Genomic DNA, 8540 nt, shown 5'->3' with positions numbered 1-8540 from the left:
GACACTTCACCCGTTGCCTACTGGTGGTGGTCAGAGGGCCCGGTGGCGCCAGTGTCCAGCAGCCTCACCTCTGTCAGTGCGCCCCAGTGCTACAATGTAGCTTGCCATCAACTGTGTGTGAATGGGTGGATGACTGGATGTGTAAAGCGCTTTGGGGTCCTTAGGGACTAGTAAAGCGCTATACAAATACAGGCCATTTACCATCATGTAGCATGTATTGTTGTACCCCATATACCAAACCATCACTTTTGTTGTTCCAACAGTCTTGGAGGGATCCATCCAGTGTGGGTTAGTGTCAGATCAATAGCGATGGTTATGTTTGTTAACGTCACCATTCACATAAAAGTTTGCCTCATCACTGAACAAAATCTTCTGCGTGAACTGAGGGTCCTGTTCCAATTTTTGTTTTAAGATAAGATAACCTTTATTAGTCCCACACGTGGGAAATTTGTTTTGTCACAGCAGGAAGTGGACAGTGCAAAAGTTATGATGCAAAAATTAGAATACAATAAGAATAAATACAGTACACAGCTGTACAGAATAGAATAAAATAATATACTATATACAGTAGAATAAAATAGAATAAAAATATGCAATAAGATAAAAATAGAATACAAATACTATATACAACTGAGTAAAAATACAACGATGCCAGAAAAGATTATTGCACTTAGTGTTATTGCACATGTGTGGATGTGTGTGTTTGTTCAGTTAAAGTCTTTGTTGTGGAGTCTGACAGCAGTGGGGAGGAAAGACCTGCGAAATCTCTCCGTCCCACACCGTGGGTGCCGCAGTCTCCCACTGAAGGAGCTGCTCAGTGCTGTCACAGTCTGCTGCATGGGGTGGGAGATGTTGTCCATCAGGGATGACAGCTTAGCCGCCATTCTCCTGTCACTCACCACCTCCACTGGGTCCAGAGGGCATCCTAGAACAGAGCTGGCCCTTCGGATCACCCTGTTCAGTCTCTTCCTGTCCCCAGCAGAGATGCTGCCGCCCCAGCAGACCACACCATAAAAGATAGCAGAAGCCACCACAGAGTCATAGAAGGTCTTCAGGAGTGGGCCCTCCACTCCAAACGACCTGAGTCTCCGCAGCAGGTACAACCTGCTCTGCCCTTTCCTGTAGAGGGCGTCTGAGTTATGAGTCCAGTCCAGTCTGTTGTTCAGATGAACACCAAGGTACCTGTAGCTGTCCACAGCCTCAATGTCCATACCCTGGATGTTCAGTGGTTGCAGTGGAGAATGCTTGTGCCTGCGGAAGTCTACCACCAGCTCCTTGGTTTTACTGGCATTGATCTGGAGGTAGTTCAGCTGGCACCAGTCCACAAAGTCTTGAGTCAGTCCTCTGTACTCCTTGTCGTCCCCATCAGTGATGAGGCCGACTATTGCAGAGTCATCAGAGAACTTCTGCAGGAAGCACTGGGTGGAATTGTGGGAGAAGTCTGCAGTGTAGATGGTGAAGAGGAACGGAGCCAGAACCGTTCCCTGTGGGGCCCCCGTACTGCAGACGACCCTGTCCGACACACAGCCCTGAGTCCTCACATACTGTGGTCGGTCGGTGAGGTAGTCCAAAATCCAGGTAGTGAGGTGATGGTCCACTCCAGAGTTCTCCAGCTTGTCCTTCAGAACCGAGGGAAGAATGGTGTTGAAGGCACTGGAGAAATCAAAGAACATGATTCTCACAGTGCTTCCAGCGGTCTCCAGGTGAGCGAGGGAACGATGTAGGAGGTGAATGACGGCATCATCATTTTGCCCATTCTGCAAATTCTGCGCGCAAATCTGGGTCATCCTCATTGAGATGCTGCAGGAGTTGGAGTTTATAAGGGTGCCATTTGTGAGTAGCTAATATCCGCCGAAGGGATGTTCGACTAATGCCACTCTCGAGTGACATGCGGCGAGTGCTACGCTGTGGGCTCTTGGTGACTGAAGCTAGGACAGCCACTGATGTTTCTTCATTAGTGACAGTTTTCTTGCATCCACATTTTGGCAAATCCAACACTGAACCAGTTTCACCAAATTTAGCAAGCAGTTTGCTAACTGTAGCATGGGAGATGGGTGGTCTCGTAGGGTGTCTTGCATTGAAATCTGCTGCAATGACCCGGTTATTGCGTTCACCAGATATCAACACGATTTCGATCCGCTCCTCACATGTTAACCTCTTCGACATGTCAATGGCTGTGAACAAAGAGAAACTTGTAAATAACTCATGAAAGAATAAAGTTAAGATGAAACCAAGCTCACAATTGTTTTTCTTGTGACATTACCAATAAGTTTGATGTGTCACATGGCCCTCTTCCTATTGAAAAAACAAAAGTTGTATCCAAGATGGCCGACTTCTAAATGGCCACCATGGTCACCACCCATCTTGAGGAGTTTGCCCCCTCACATATACTAATGTGCCACAAACAGGACTTTAATATCACCAACAATTCCCATTTTATTACGGTGTATCCATATAAATGGCCCACCCTGTAGATCAGTGAGTTTCAGTCTACTTTTGCACCGATGATACTCTCACACATCCAAATTCCTAATTTAATATTTCAGACTACCAGTATTTATTGATCTGGAGAAGGGATTTGATTCCCAGACATGCCCCCAAATTGGTATGGTCCAGCTCGGATACAATAGCATAAAAACATACACGTGCACACAAAAAGAATGAAAATTAGATGACAAAAATATGGAAACCAAACTCCTTTAGCTTGGAAGCAGCAATAAAAACAACAACAAAAAAGCACACTTCCCCATGGATTTATATCAGTGCTCAGGGCATGTGTAGTGTGAACACTGCCAAAAAGTAATCGTTACATTGTGCAACTTTTCTCTCGTTTTAATAAAAGTTATTTTCCACTCCCCTGAAGCAGACAGAAATTCCAGTCAGACTGGACTTGTTTAGCTATTAAACCAAATTTATTCAGAATACTAAGCTCCATGTAAATATAGTCAATGCAGGGGAAGAGGGAGTTGCCTAAATATAAGGAAGACAAGAGTTTCTTGTGTTCCTTGATCGGTTCCAGCTCTAACTAACCAGCAAACCTCCAAGCTTCCCACCCATTAAGGTCAAAACTGAATTTAAGAGCTACAGCAGACACTGAGATCATCACACATGCACTACAGGGGTTTTGATTTTTCTACTAATACTTCCGTGTGAAGCAGTAACTGGACAGGTACTGCGGGTTAATCTGATAACGGGGCGACACGAAACTTTACAAGATACCAAAGTTATTATAGTTTATCATTATGCCTGCTAATTTGGTTGAATTTAATTTAATTAAAAGTCAGTGGCAATCCAACAAATAGCTGCCAGGTCATCTCACAAAAAAACATGAATGTCAACTGAGACACATCAGTCCAATAAATACTTGGACTGACATCACTCTCAACTTTCCATCCTCATATTCGCATAAAGTCTAGAAGCGCTAACCAACCCAGTATCTGTGGGTTCCATGCAAGCACAGGGAGAGCAGGCAAACAAAATGCTCAAAGACAGACTATTCTTGCTATGAGGCAATAGAGATAACCACCACCCCTTTAAATTTTATGGGACCAAAAGCCAGTGTACTCTTAGTGCCAGTTCTAAGCCCAGATAAATGAGGAGGGTTGTGTCAGGAAGGGCGTCCTGCACATCTTTGCCAAATCAAACATCCAGGTCATGAAGAAGAGATTACGTTGCCTTTTCTAAAGCCTGGGGGGGACTAGAGGCTTCCATTTACGGTCTCACGGTGAAGCTATTTAAAGGATTTTTCCTTGAGTCCCTACGATTACTTACAGTTGTCAAGCAAATCAGTGGGAGAGGTGACATGGAAAATGTAGTAACAGGAGCCCTTAATCCTACCAACGACAGACATGGCAATAGTTGTTGCACTGAAATAAATAAAGTCTAGTCATGTCTGATACTGTATGTGGATCCTGTGCGCGGTCACTGAATTTACTTCTCTGCACTGCGGACAGACTGTGAGCACCAATTGGAAGCCATCAATTAAAGCCAGAACTATGTCTTCACATTAAACTGGTATCTGATACCCGATCAAGGCTACTGGTTTCAACCAAGGCCAAGCGAAGGGCTGAGTGGAGGGAGTGAGGGTCCTCAGGGGGATGCTGAAGGGTGTGTGAAGCTGTGGCCTGCGTGCCGTCGGCCAGCCGCCTGAAGGGGAGGCACATGGTGCCAACAGCTGCCATGGTGAAACGCTAACCCCTCTAAATGCTCAGTCCAGTAAACAACATTGGGCCGCACACATGCCAATGGGGGAGCGTGGGTGAGGAAGGGGTGAAGAGGGTGAATGGGGCAACCCAGCTGACGCCGTGAAGAAAAGAAAATTGACCCCTGTGAAATGGCTTATTAAAGTGTGGTGGTCACCATTCTGGGGGCCAAACCAAGACATGACAGTAAGGGTAACTCAAAACCCGTCGCAGTACATTGAACATGATGCAGGCCACAAGCCACAGACAGGAAGCCCAAGATTCTAGAGATACTTTTATTAGATGTATTTACATCGACAGAGCACACCACGAGCTTGAGATACTGATGACAGATGCCTTTATTTATACTGGCGTACCCAAAGACTGAGGATGAAAAGTTTATTCTATGTAACTTGAGTGGATGCTCTGTAAAACTGGACTTCTAGTGTTTTTAGTGTGGACTTTTCCTCCCACTGCTCAATGCACTCGAGCAGTCCTTTTGCTTCTTTAAACTTTTAAATTGATAAATGCATTTTGCAAAGCTTGTTGCAACTATTGGAGCTGGTGAAGGTTCCCATGCTCCCAGAGCCCCCTAGGGAGTGGCAGGAACAGATGTGACGTCTACACTCCCCCTCTCTGTCTGTCCCTCCCACACTTAGTTTCTCCCTCTGGCTCTTGTAAAACAATCCATCTTCCACTTGTAAAAACATTACTTTCCACCTCTGTGGTATCTTCCCACAACTCTCACTTTAATCAACACCAAAACAAAATTAGCCCTAATTTTATCATGCACTCATTTTCCTAAATAATGGTAAATGTGATACAGGACCGTTAGAGTATAATCAAATAAGTGCACTTCAAGCTGTCACTTTATTTCACTCAACACACATACTCAGCAGTGTACCCTACTGCGCGCGCGCACACACACACACACACACACACACACACACACACACACACACACACACACACACAAATGAAGTTTAAATAAAAAATAAATCTAATTCAGCACCTGTGGCTTTTGATTGAGGAAATATTCTCTATTTGTTCTCGTTATCGTGGTCATGTGCCCTTTATTTTCGACCACAGTTCTCACCATTGCTTGTGTGTTAGGTTTCTTTTTTGTCTGGGTGAATGTATGTATCATATATTGGGATGCGTACAACTAGAAGCACTTTGTGCATTAAAAAAATGATTTACCAAAAAAACTGATTTTTTTAGTGCATCTCGTGGAAAGTCAGGCAAAAGTCAGTCTTATGTTCAATCACCGGAGCAACAATGTCCCCATCTGGTGGTGTTTTCAAGAGCCAGAAGGTGGTTAGCCTGTCATTTTTTATGCTGTCTATGTAGTTGTTAGCATGCTTAAGTGATTCCTGCTTCTACAAGTGAAATGTATAATGATAAAAAGGCCAGAATCATTATTTTTAATCCAAACTTGGATTGTAACCAGTGAATTTCAGAGGTTACTAGTTCTGGTTTTATTAGTTCTGTGACAGGAGAATAACACAAAAGCTATCTCACGTTTGCTTCTGAGTAAAGTGCTGAGACTTCCTTAACCAACAAATTATACTTGTAAGATATTGTAGACTAACTGTGACTCCCTTTTCTATTTTATTTGCTTCTAAATGACAGCATCTCTGCAACTGGTAAGAGCTGTAAGGCACTATGATGGGTTTTTATGCTGGGAAGAATCGTACTAGAACACTGGGTCATTATAAAGGGATGTGAGAGATTCTCTGATAGAAGATGGTCTACTATCACCCTGATCTTTGTCAAACCAGGCCCACACCTGCCTATACAATCTTTTCTATCACTCCATTAACAGCAAGTGTCCGTGTGTGTGTGTGTGTGTGTGTGTGTGTGTGTGTGTGTGTGTGTGTGTGTGTTTGTGCTTTTATTGCTAGCATGGTGATGAACAATTTGGGTTTCAGGGCGGTTCACACCTTCTGACACCAACTGAAGATATTAATTTTAGCACAAGAGTTAAGATAGCGGTAGTTAAAATACCAAAAACAATGAAAAAAAGATGTTTTTATTTGTTATTCCCTGCTCCTATCTCAGTCATCACACACCTGCCACAGACGACAGATGAACACAAACATACGTGCCTCAGCAAGGTTAAACTCATTCCTTCGCTATTATCTGGAGACCCTGTGCCATTAACAAACCACGGGGTCTCAGGATGATATTGAGGGGCTTATCTGGAGTTGAGACAGTGGTTAACCAAACATTATCCGCTCTCCCAGCTTTACTGCAAACATGACCTTAATGACAGGGTAGGCAGGGTCTCTGAGGACAAACGCTACCAGTGTCACAACTGGTGTGTACCCACAGGAAGCGAGCCCGGCAGATAGTGCTGATTAGCTGTGTACAATGAAGTGTTGAGATTTGCAGAGTGAGTAATGGACTTCAGGTGCAGCCACCGCTTGTCATTTAAATGTCAATCTCTCAACTTCAATATCAAGTTCTCAGATAACTTAAGTATGGGGCATGTTTACAAGATAGGTTCTATAAATATGTCAATTTTAATATTTCATTTTATTGAACAATTTCCACAATGCTTAGAGTACTTCATTCTTTATTGCTGTTAAAAAGCAGTGATAAGGTTGTGTGTTGCAAATCAAGTCTAGAGAAGATGAACCATAAAATGGGAAGTGATGTGTTTGTGGTTTCATGTGTGAAGAGGGTGCAGATATAATTTAGTGTGTGTGTGTGTGTGTGTGTGTGTGTGTGTGTGTGTGTGTGTGTGTGTGTGTGTGTGTGTGTGTGTGTGTGTGCATGGGAGGGGGGGGATACTGTATTGTCAAACCTAAAAGGTTAAAAGACAATGCATAGGGGAAGTTATAAAGACAGTTTTAGTTGTTGATAAATACATTCATAAAAATGTTAAATGTTATTATGCCTAATAAAATATTTACTAAACACACATACTGGTCAATTAGATATACCTTGTTAAAAACAGTTTGGGCCTCCTTTTGCCTTCAGAACTGCTTTAATACTTCATGTCTTCTCTAACTCATTTTTCATAGATTTTGTTCCATATTAACATGATAGTGTAGCACAAATTTGGTGGCTGCATGATGCAAATATTTCGTTACACCACATTCCAAAAGTGCTTTATTGGTTTGAGATCAAGTTACAGTGAGTACAGTGAGCTCACTGTCATGTTAGAGGAACTATTTTAAGATGGTTTGATCTTTGCAACATCAGAAGATGGGTACACTGTGGTCATAAAGGTGAGACCATGCAAATAGTAGCTTGCGTGGTCCAGTTTGCTGCTGTTAGCCTGGAGTGTCACCTGGAGTGGTTTTCTGCTTCAAGGTTCAACATGTTGCATATTCAGAGATGGTATTCTGCTTACTTCCATTTTAACAAGTGGTTATTTAAGTTTTATTTGTCTTTAGCTCAAATTTCAAAGCACTCTGATCATTCTCCTTTGACCTCTGGTATCTACAAGATATTTGTGCCCATAAAACTGCTGCTCATTTAATTTATTTATTTTTTTAATCCTTTCTCTGTAAACCTAGAAATAGGTGTGCAGGAAAATCACAGAACATCAGGCATCTTCTAAAATACTCAAACCAGCCATCTGGCACCAACAACCATGTCATGTTTGGAGTCACGTAATGCTCATGCTTAATGCTCAGAATGAACTACAGCACATTATCTTGACCATGTCTACATGCTTACATAAATGCACTGAGTTTCTTTAGTGTAAATGGCTCATTAGATATTTGCATTTGCAGCTCCACAGATGTACCCAAGAAAGTGGGTTGTGAGCTTATTTCTGTACTGCAGTTTTTTAGTGAAATTTCTCATATATTTATGGAGTCAGTCTTTAAAATTGCTATAAAAGGACATAAATAAAGATACTTCTTGCTTCTTATTCACAAAGGGGTCACCAGTGCTGGTAGCTTCATATGTTTGATTTTGTAGGTTTGGTAAGGAGGGGTCGACCTAAAAGGAATCTAAATAAATAATTAATTTGCTTAATGCTGGCTCTGAACATTCCACTGGAGATATAACATGATAACACTGTGTTAAAATATAAAAAAAATCATTAGGAAAAGCCTGAAACTTGCTTCAGCTTCTAATTTGCAGGCAGCAGTTCCTTGGAAATGTAATCATGAGAAATACTCCTTTAGATTTCATTATAATCTTTACTATAATAATAATAAATGTAATATAGTTTTTTTTGTTTTTAAAATTACTTTCTTTCACATGTCAACGAGTTGTTACATTATTAGGAGCCAGGGCTTAGGAGGAGCTCCACATTACTCAAGACACTTTTCCTGCATGGAAAGGACAAGCCAGGGGGATTTTTTAGGTGTAAACGAGAGGGTCTGTTCAAACCTGCCC

The sequence above is a fragment of the Copadichromis virginalis genome, linkage group LG7 (assembly GCF_057382275.1).
Source record: "Copadichromis virginalis isolate Kocher_CV1m ecotype Utaka linkage group LG7, C_Virginalis_male_GT1.1, whole genome shotgun sequence".
Taxonomy (NCBI): domain Eukaryota; kingdom Metazoa; phylum Chordata; class Actinopteri; order Cichliformes; family Cichlidae; genus Copadichromis; species Copadichromis virginalis.
This window is presented reverse-complemented; position numbering follows the sequence as displayed.